Genomic DNA, 11,612 nt, shown 5'->3' with positions numbered 1-11,612 from the left:
AATACTTTATATATATGTTGTAGATATCATAGTGAAACCCCTTCACACAATTAATTCTTGAAAAATTTATATAAATATTTGAAATTTCTAAGAGTTTCTGAAAATAACATCAAGATTTTTATAGATATTGCTGATGATTAGAAAGACCCAAGAAGTCATATTATTTGCCACTGCTCATCTTTCTCCTAATGACCTACAAACATATTAGTAATGAAAATGGATGTAATATTTTTTAGCACTCTTCTTAACTAGTGATTTTGGAACTCTATTAGCAAGCAATTGAGGGAATTAACAAAATTGTACATTTTTTCAGGTCAGTAATTTAAATGAGCATAATTCTTCATATCTCTTCCTTATATTTTTTAACTTCTCAGTTCCCCTTTGATTCCTTTGCTCCTGTTATAAGGTACATGAAGAACAAAAAAATCAGCAAAGAAATATAAATCTCTCATCACAGGAAGTAGGCTCTCTAATTGTCCAAGTTTAAGCAGGAAGCATAGTTGGAATGGCCCTAGAGACCATCCATTATAGAGTTAGGAAAACTGAAGCTTCACTACATTAAGCAGAGATTGAAACTGTCCTCTTATTTTTCCTTAAAGATAAATATCCCAATTTATACTATTATTATAAATATCTTTAAAAATACAGAGTCTGTCACTGCAGAGCAGCTATAATACAGTTCACTATTACTTCTTATTACACAGTTATTGGAAAAGGTTCTGGAGTGGGCTTCTAAACTTCTTTTAAGTAGTATGTATTTCTTGTTCTTTGTTCTCTGGGGACTATATCCCTCTTGTCACCTTACTGTAAACCACTTGCTTTTCCCCTCTGAAATTAAGAAAGTTGCTTGTTACCTTCACATTTCTATGCTCTACCCTTGGGATACCTGAGCCCAGTGGTGAATGGATTTTGAGTCCAGTATTCCTAACCGCCATTAAACATGCTTCTACTCTGGGCCCACATTTTGTAACGGAGCTGTGAATGTATGAGTTAGGCCCCCGGATAAGTGTGAGGGAGCTGAGTGGAGGAGACAGAGGGAAATCACAAGAACAAAGCCTGCTCTTTTGACTTGAGACCTTGGCTTTGTACATCACTGATTGCTTCTATGTTTCAATGGGACAGTTTAGGAACAGTTGTGTGCATTTCATTACCCTTGGGAGATCCTTGCAGGGAAAAGACAATCTTGTTAGTTATACCATTCTGCATTTGTTGGGTTTTTTTTGTTGTTGTTAAAACAAAGTCTTATGGGTACAATGCTATGTGCAAAAGCAAATGTTTGTGTAGTGATGTTAATAAATCCATATGATGAATGGTTTAAGATTAAATGCTTGTTTTATAATCTACTGGTAAATCATACTTGTCTGCCTTGGCAAATAAACTTAACTGATGCCTAAGCTTCAGATACTAAGCCATTCTTGCTATGGCCTCTACTCCACCCAACTCTTTTAATACAATGAACCTTGCTGTAACAATAATACAACTAGTAAAATATTTCCCATACATTTTACATAATCTACAGTGGATGTGTTGTGCAAGTATATAAAATCCACCTTGGGATTTTATATAGTTTCTAGCTTGAACCGTCATAAATATAATTTCTAGATAAAAGATAACTAGACTGTTACAGGCATCTAATATGCATTCCCCAAGAAAAATTTGAAAGAAAAACTGGTGAAGTGAGAGGTTTTTTAATCATAAATTAAGGAATTAAAATACAGATACAGTCTGGCTAGATAAATAGAATAAGCCAGAAATGAATTCAATTATTGTACAATGAATATGGAATCACAAATCTGTGGTAAACAAAGGATTGTTCAATAAACAGTGGGAGGAAATTGGTAAAAATGTGAGGCAAATAGTTATATACAATGTTATAAAACTATTCTATAAAATATGACCATAGATAGCCAGTAGGTGAATTTAAGTGCTTGTTTATTCAATTTTGGAAGGAAGAAAAATTATAAAACAACAGCACAACTGATACAATCTTTGCAAATATTAGGATAAATATTCTTTATATGAAGAACTATTAAAAACAACATGAAAGACAATCAACACTCTGATATATACATCCTTTATTTTTAAATGTATATGTCCTTTTTTCTGTTTTCTAATTGCAAAAATATTCTTTTATTTATTTATTTTTATTGTTGTGTTGGGACATTTACAAAAGATCTTACAATATATCAAATATATCATACTTGAATTCACTCCTGTAAGAGGGTTCTTTCTGAGAGTTTCAGTTGAAAAAATGCAAAAAAAATCTTAAATGATATTTCCTAATTTTGATAAAGTATATACTAAATTGGTTACCCTTGAACATTACTGACCATAAGTATAAATTGGTAAGAATTTCTATGACAAATATCTTTATCCATAGTAAAATTCATCATGAACTTTAATGATTTTCAAAATAATTACTTTAGCAATTCTTCCCCTAGGAATGTATCCTAAGTAAAATATCAAAAGACAAGTACAACTATAAAATAATATATAAACTATAAAAATAATAGATACATTGCTATGATGGTGTAGTGGTATGAAGGATAGAACAAGTGGAATAAATACATTAAAATTCTGAGGGCAGCACTTGAGATATTACAAGTGAATTTTGCTTTAATTCCTTATATTTTTCAATTTGTTTTCTACAATTTGTATGTATCATTTTTGGAATCAATATCAAGAGGGATATAATTACCCACAACAGACAAATGCATAAAGAAAATGTGGTATTTAAACACAATGGAATTTTACTCAGCCACAGAGAAGAAAGAAATTTTGTCATTCACAGGTAAATGGATGGAACTGGAGAACATGATTTTAAGTGAAGTTAGCCAGGCTCAGAAAGCCAAAAATCACATGTTTTTCCTTAGATGCAGACTATAGACACAAAACAAATTCAGTATTGTTATTGGACGTGGGTCACACACTAAGGGGAGACTGTGTATGGGAGGAATAGGGAAAGGGAAGGAAATCTAAAACTTGAATGTGGTCAATGTGCTCACTGTACAGGAGTGAATATAGTATCTTAAACTGACAGATGCCACTATGGGAAGGTGACCAGGAAGTGCAGAGATCTGATAGAGATGAATCAATTTGGGTTATAATGTACAAGTGCATGGAAACAATGTTAGGAATCTCTCTGTATAGCTGTTTTTATCTCAAACTAACAAAAACCATATGCCTTTCTTATTACCTCCTGTGTTTTCTCATCAACACAATCAGAGAAGAAGAGGGCTGAACAGGTTCTGCCTGAAGGGGAGGGGGTGGCACAAACAATGTATATGCATGTAAGTAAATGTAAAAATGATAAAATAAACGAAGAAAAAAACAACAAAAAAATTACTAAGCATAAAATTGCACTAAATGATATCTACTAAAATTTTAATGTGCATGTGAATAGAAATACAACACTTTCATGTAAAAATCTATGCTGACAGTCATACAGACATGGGAATTTATATTTTTGAATTTTAACAACATGAATGATATAAATTTATTAAAAAAGAAATATAAAAAAAGAAATTCATCATTGTTTTAGTGTATAAGACTGATAAATTTTCTTTCATCAGACCCATCCTTATCTTCTAGTTCTTTGTAATGAATATGTGGGAATTTATATAGTGGAAAATATATTAATAAAATGGTCTTATAAGTCTCTTATATGTCAAAATTGTCTGCTTTTTTATGAAACAGTAAAATAGTACTACTAGTAATGCACATAAATTATAATTTTTAATTTGAAATGTCAGAAAAGTAGAATTTAGTTATTGCTATGACATATATCATGAGAGTCCGAATCACCAAAATTTCATCCATCGATGACCTTGGGTCAACATCCCCAAAGTGGCATCCAGCATTTGCTGTGTGCATTGAAGATTTAATACATCGGGCAGTGTGAATCAGAAGGAGATAAAATTTGGAGTTAAAATATTTGCTTTTGTGCTATATTGTGCCTGAGAGACTTTGAATAAGACATTTAATTATGGGCAAAAGACTCCACATATCATAAATGGAGAAAATACTCCTTTAATTACTTCATTTGCAATGATTGAAACCAATAGTCACATGAAAGTGAGCACTAATCTATAACTACATGTCAAAATTATTTTTGTATCTAACAACTTAGACTCTTTCCTATTTTTAAAGAATTTCTGAGTTTAAGTTGGATTTCTGCTAGCCACAGAGTGCTAAAAATGAATGAAAGCATTCTGTTATAACGCAAAATACAGAGAATTTTTCAATGACACTAAAATACATTTTTCAAATAGAATTATATATCTATGGTGTCACACCTAAATGGATGTCAGGAATGGAAAAAATCTTTGTTTACCAAAAAAAAGAAATTGTTATGATACTGAAACATCCCCAAGGATAAATGGTACTGATCAGCAAAATGGAAGGAGAACCAGAAACCATGCTGTAATGGACAACTTTTACAACTTCCCTTTAGAATTTTCTTCTTAATTGCTTTCTCTCCAGATTACCTTCTCTTATTTTCCCACTATCATGGTGTTGCAACAGAATCAAATACACAGACAAATGTTTCTGAAACTCATTGTATTCAGGCAATACAGAAATCGCCTTCTCTCTTTTTTAGTTACTGTCACAACTGAGATTTTGATAGAACCAACCTTACTCAATGCAGCATGATTTAAGAATAAAGAAGTTTTACAAAAACTACAGATCTGGGATATTTTCATAAAAATACTTTTAAAATTATACAATAAAGCTAATGGATGAATTCCTATGAACATTTCATGGAGAGATTTTAGTTAAAATTAAAGCTTAAGATATTTAAATGCTAATCATTGAAGGAAATTTAATAAAGACTATTTCAATATGTAGATAACTCATTAATACTGCACAAATTAAGGTGAATGCAGTATATATCACCTCCTTTTTTTGACACTGGGGATTGAACTCAGGCTTCACTGTTGTGAGGCAATTGCTCTACCAGTGAATTAGTTTAAAAATTTTTGTTTTTATTTTGCTTTTGAAATACTGTATCACTCCCCTTACCTGTGCTTCCTTCAAACTCGCAATTCCAGCTACCTGTCTGTCTGGTAGCTGGAAATATAAGACTGTTCTGCCATGCCTACCCCAGTGTTCCATTTTCTCTTCAAGGTAACTTAGTTAACATATAATTCTTATGTAAGTGTAGACCTTAAGTGTTAATATGGAATTCTTATAAAGTAACCAATGCATATTCAGGGTTTCTCTGAAAAAAAAGTATTTTCTAATTTCAACATTGTCATTTCTTATGAAAAAAATTTCAATGGGTAGTGCTGAATTCAATAAGAAATGAGCTAAGTGGCTACTGAGGGTTCATATTGATAATCAAATCATAACATTTAACCACTTTAAGAGATTCACTAAGACACCAGACATTTACTGATTACAGGTGAGCACATACCTAACTTGCAGTTTTCTTAAAGAACTTGTCCATGGTCACTTGCTGCATAGCATAGATGACATCCTTATTCCTTAGACTATAGATCAATGGGTTCACCATTGGGCTCAAAAAAGTATACAAAACTGCAATTACTTTGGACTTTTCTATAGCTGTCTCTGAAGGAGGTCTTAAGTATATGCAGAAAAGGGTTCCATAAAATATGGTGACTGCTGTCAGGTGGGACCCACAAGTAGAAAAGACTGTGCCTGCCTTCAGCAGAACGTATCCTCAAAATGGTCACAAAAATGAAAATATAGGACAGAAGAATGATGAAGAGAGAACTTGAGAGAGTAAAACCAGCAACTACAAACATTGCCATCTTTTTGACACAGGTGTCAGAGCATGCCAACATTATTAATGGAGGGTCAGCACAGTAAAAGTGGTTGATTTCAAGGGATCCACAGAAAGATAAGCAAAATGTCAGCATTGTCTGAGAGAGAGCATTAAGGAAGCCAAACACATACAAAAATGTGACAAGAAAGATGCAAAAGTTCTTGGACATTCTTGTGCTGTAATGCAAGGGGCTGCAAGTGGCTACACAGTGATCCAGTGCCATGGAAGCAAGCATATAAAACTCAGTGATCACCAGGCCAATGAAGAGAAGACACTGTGTGAAGCATGCAGCATAGGAAATGGTCTTCTGGTCTGAGAGGAAACTGTACAGCATGCTTGGAGTAACATTGGAAGAATAGCAAATGTCTACAAAGGACAGGTGGCCAAGGAAGAAATACATGGGGATTTGGAGGTGGGAAGTGGTCCTGATGAGTATGATCAAACACAGATTTGCTGCCAGTGTGATCAGGTAGACCACCAGGAACACCCCAAACAGGATCTTCTCTAGCACTGGGCTGTCTGTGAGTCCCAAGAGAATGAATTCCATCACTGCAGTTTGGTTTTGGGAAAGCATTTTCTTATCCATTGGAAACTGAAAATGACAGACACTATGAGGAGTGCTTTCTGATATAGATTCTGCTTTTATTCTATTCATTTTATCACTTACTAATTTATCTATTCATTTATGGGACAATTCCTATTCTGTTCTCAAGAAATGCATCATAGTTTATATGTACCTATATTATATCTCTCTGCTTTTTCACTATCTCAAACACACACCCACACACACACACACACACTGTTGACTTTCTATTTATCTTTCCTCTCACATTTATATTTGTGTACATGAATTCACACTTATATTTTACATATATTCAAACATTTATTTATTTTACCAATGGTGCATTTACTGCCTTTTTTAAACTTTTTGATGAAAGAACCAAATTTAGGTAAATAAAAAATGCACTTCAGGAAGTCATTTCAATACCAGAATTTGACAAATGAAGTTGGAATTCCAGAGTCCTTGTAACTGTAATATTTTATTGTTTCAGATGCCAAATAAAAGATGAGTGTGAAGTGTAGTTTTCATCTAAAATTCATAGGTGTCTGGTTTAACTTCATTTGCAGAGCAATGGGTTTTTTAAAGTCATCTCTTAATATATGACAATATAGATTCTGATAAAGACTTAGAACATGTCTGTAATCTCAGCAATCTGGAGATGGAGGCAGGAAAACTAGGAGTTTCAGCCCAGCCTGGGCTATATTGCAAGTTCTAAGCTAAACAGTAAGAACATGTCTCCAGAAACCAAGATAAAGAAAAAAAGAAAATAAATGAAAAATGACAACAAAGAACCCAAGAATTTTTCTCTCATTTTTGAAAATAATCTAACCATTTATTTCTATACACTGCCAAGCTTGATTTCTTTTTCTTCTTCTACAATATGTACTTATAACAATGAAAAAATTCTACATTCTCTAAGAGCTCACATTGTAGAATACAGGGAACAGGAATCAAACATGAAAAAAAAGCTGTGCAATATAATGTCAGCTAAAGCAAGTACTGAAGAAGAAAAATGAGGCCAGGGGGCTTTTAGTTTACAGAGAAGAGCTTCCCGAGAAAGTAGCATTTGAATAGTTCAATAAGCAATACAAGAATCTGCAGAAAGGTGAGGATTTTTTGGTTCACATTTTTATGTTATTTACCCAGCCATGGAAATAAGATTTTAAGGAAGCAGAGGTGTTTAAATACGGCTTCACTACCAGCTTAATCTACTCTCTGCATATTTTTGTGAAATTGTTAAGTGAACACAAAAATCACTCAGCAAGTATTTCATCCTAAAACTATTGTTTTCTTGGTTCTCAAATACGCATCCACATATCTATATAGAATTATGGATTCTTTCAAGAATCAAAAACATATCAATGTAAGAATTGATTGTACAAAGGCAATTGATGAACATATTTTTCCACAATCACAGGACACTAATCTGCACACAAAAACACAAGATGTATTTTTAGTTAACAAATGCAGAAAGTAACCTACCTGTAAATATCGACCCACTGTGTACTGTACAAAGTGGGAAGATTTATAATGGACAGTCCCCTGAGTTTCTAAGAATATGTCTAAAAACCCAATTAAAATATTCTTTCATCCTCAAAGGCATAACCTTAATTTGATACCTTGAGGATCTGGATTCTCTTTTGAGACCAAAATCTCTACCTAACATTTGTGTACACAGCTATTATAGGTGTGCATAAGATCTTACAGCACAGATAGATAAAAAGTAAGCCAGTACTTTCAATAATATGGAAAGAGGAACATATAAGTAGATAAGTTTTATAGTTTTAGTATAGTAAAGACAAAACAATTCCCATAAAAGACTTCTGTTTTCTCTAACACTAAGTTGAGGTCATCTAGAGAAGGTGAGGAATAAGACTGTATAATACTCTGTCTACAACAAAATTAGAAATAAGGGCAAAATAGTTTCTGCTGGGTATTGGGGGGGAGAGAGAGGGGGCGGAGTGGGTGGTAAGGGAGGGGGTGGGGGCAGGGGGGAGAAATGAACCAAGCCTTGTATGCACATATGAATAATAAAAGAAAAAGGAAAAAAAAAACAAGCAAAGAAATAAACAAACAAACAAAAGACTGTATAATAGTACATGAGAGTGGAGGAGAGGAGTATATTGAAAAGCAGAATACTGATATTATCTTTATTTTATTCCCCATTTGCTAAAGTTCAGGTTTGCATTATATGCATGCATATATATATGTAAATTTAGTTTTGAGGTAAATTTTGTTTTTCTCAGAGTCTGGCAGAGCTAATTATTCAATACTATCCTTTGATTACTTTATGATTAAAACATAATTCTAATCTTTGGACATATTCTGACATAGTCTATCAATCATCAATTCTCCTATAATTCAATCACTCTTAAATCAAAGAGCCATTAAAACTGAAATAAGTCAAACTGACTCTTTACTCAGTCTTATTCTGTCTCAGACACCCTTATATTGTTCTTTAAAACCTGAATAGGCTATAGAAATTTCATACTGTAGACTGTTGGTGTCTGTGGATGTGTAGTTCCAAGGAGAGCACCACTGAGGAAAAACCATGACTGCTCAGGATGCATAAAGTTTAAACACAAGTGGTAACAATGTGAGGCTGACTGAGAGCTTCTCCATATCCAAATGAGCTGTATAATGCATGAGTAGGAATTGTTTCTGACAGTAGTTGGTCAAAACCACAACTGAAGGAGGTTTAGCATTTGGTTATTTAAACTTTTAATTCTTTGGAACAAGTGGGATTTACAAAGATGGACCACATTTTCCAGAAACTTTAAATATTTACTTTAGTTCTGCTCAGGAAACAAAACAAAACAAACAAAAAAACTCATGACACAACAAAATTGAACAAGAGTGAATAGAGATAGATTTGATTATTTTTCAGGTACTTCAGAATCTTAACACTTCTGGCTATGATTCTAATTATAGAATTATAAATAGGTTATTTCAAAAAATTTACCTAAGAAGCCTGGGGGTGTAGATCAGTGATAGTTTGCCTAGCATGTGTGAGGCCCTGGGTTTGAGTCACAACACAAAATTAAATAAATAAATAAATACCTAAGGAATCTTTGACCTCCTTATTTCTCAGTTTTAAATAAGAAGATTAATCATGACACACCACTGTGTAAACACAGACACCGCTTTGACTTGATGATTTGAATAGCTGGGGTTGCCATGTAGTTAGATTAGGAAAAGCATCCCAAACAGGAAGGTGACTATCAATGGGAAGCATGTGAAGACTTTGTGCCTCCCTTCTGCAGAATAGATCTCACTATGACAGGGAGCTATAGAGTCATAGTAACAAAAGCAGCATGACTAGCACAAAAACAGGCTTGTAAGACCAGTGAAATCAGAGGTCCCAGAAACAAGTCCACACTGCTACAGCTATTTGATTCTTGATAAAGGTGACAAAACATACACTGGAGAAAAGACAGCCTCTTCAATGAATAGTGTTGGGAAAACTGGGTATCCACAAGAAACAAATTGAAATTACAACCCTATCTCTTTCCCTGCACCAAAATCAATTCCAAATGGATCAAAGGTCATAAAATAAAACCTGACCTTTTAAAACTATTCCAGGAACACACCGGGAAAGGACTTCAAGATCTAGGGATAGGCTTTGACTTCTGATACGAATCCAATAGCTTAGGAAGCTAGACTGAGAATTGACAAATGAGACTGTATAACATTAAAAAGATGGTGCACAATAAAGGAAGCAAATTTTTAGACTTAAGAGATAGCTTTTAGCATGGGAGAAAATACTTGCCAGCTATTCATCTCATAAAGGACTAATATCCAGAATACATGAGAACATATAAAGCACTCAAAAAATTAAACAGAAAATAAAATAATACAATTAATAAATGGTCAAAAGAAATGGGCAGACAGTTATCAAAAGAAGAAATACCAAAGACAATAAATTTATAAAAAATGTTCAACAGCCTTACTATAAAGAAAACATAAATCAGAACCACATTGAGATTCTGTATCACCCCTGTCAGAATGACTTATCATCAGAAAACAAACAATAAAACTGCTGGTGGAAATTCAGGAAAAAAGAAACTCTCATACACTATTTGTGGGAATGTAAATTAATCCAGCTACAATTGAAATTAGTGAGAAGGTTCTTCAGAAAACTCATCATAGAATTACCTTTATCATCCTGCTTTACCTCGCCTGGGTATGTACCCAAAACAATCAAAGTCAGCATATAATATTGATACCAGTACACCCATGTTCATTTTGGTACTATTCACAATAGTCAAGCTATGGAACCAGCCTCGCTGCCCATCAATGGATGAACAGATAAAGAAAATGCAGTATATGTACACAATGTTGTATATGTAGACATATACAACATATAGAAGGATGAAATTAAGCTATTTGCAGGGAAATGGATAGACCTGGGAACCGTCACGTTAAGTGAAAAGTCAAACAGATAAACAAATATGACATGTTTTCTCTCATATTGGGAATGTAAGTCTAAAAATAAAAACAAACAAAAAACTATTTGAGAGAGGACCAGTGGGAAAGAAGGTTCAAGAAAGAGTCTTGTGGGGTAAATAAAACGGAAGCACATTGCATACACATACATAAATGTCATAATGTAGTCCATTACTTTGTAAGATAAAAAATTACATATTAATGAAGTAACATGCTGCTGTTTATAAGCACCTAATGCCATAGCTAGGAGGAGAGCACAAACACTGTATTCCTAGCATACTGCTCTGTTAGCAGGTTGCAAGTAGCAGCCCCTAGGAGCAACTTATGCAAAGAAGAGCCTGCTACATTTTCACTAGTTGTAAGCACCCACACTAGATGTGAAATCAGAAATCTACTTTAAACAAAATAAGAAAATGGTTTATTATGATTGAAATAAGAATGGTCATGGCCCAGGGATATGGATTCAAGTTACCTGGAGTGACATATTCCACTGTAGAAGAGTGTGTGTAAACTTTTAATAGTCACAGAGCAAAAGAAAATCATTAGTCCATGCATTTTAAAATAACTTTGGTGAAAACATCAGGAAGTCAGGTTTCAGCAAGATGAGGAAATCTCTTATAATTTTCTGATGTTATACCATTCTTAGCTTTTGGTTTGGTAAAGGACAGAGGTCAGTTAAGCTTAGCCACTCATTCTAAGAATTTTACATAGTTATGAGAGTGTTAGGTCACATATAAAAGTTAAGGTAAATGGCTAATAAGGGTCAAAGATAGCCCAAGATAATGCTGACTCCCAACCTACAGCATTTCATCTCAA

The 11,612-nt window shown here is 33.6% G+C and overlaps 1 pseudogene; it reads right to left on the bottom strand.

Moving 5' to 3' along the window:
* Positions 1-2,207: 2,207 nt before the first annotated feature.
* On the bottom strand, positions 2,208-6,362 carry LOC109681082 (olfactory receptor 5M10-like; annotated as a pseudogene).
* Positions 6,363-11,612: the final 5,250 nt, after the last annotated feature.

This window comes from Castor canadensis, chromosome 1 (genome assembly GCF_047511655.1).
Source record: "Castor canadensis chromosome 1, mCasCan1.hap1v2, whole genome shotgun sequence".
Classification (NCBI taxonomy): domain Eukaryota; kingdom Metazoa; phylum Chordata; class Mammalia; order Rodentia; family Castoridae; genus Castor; species Castor canadensis.
Note: the sequence above shows the minus strand (reverse complement) of the source record. Positions and strands in the feature narration are given on the sequence as shown.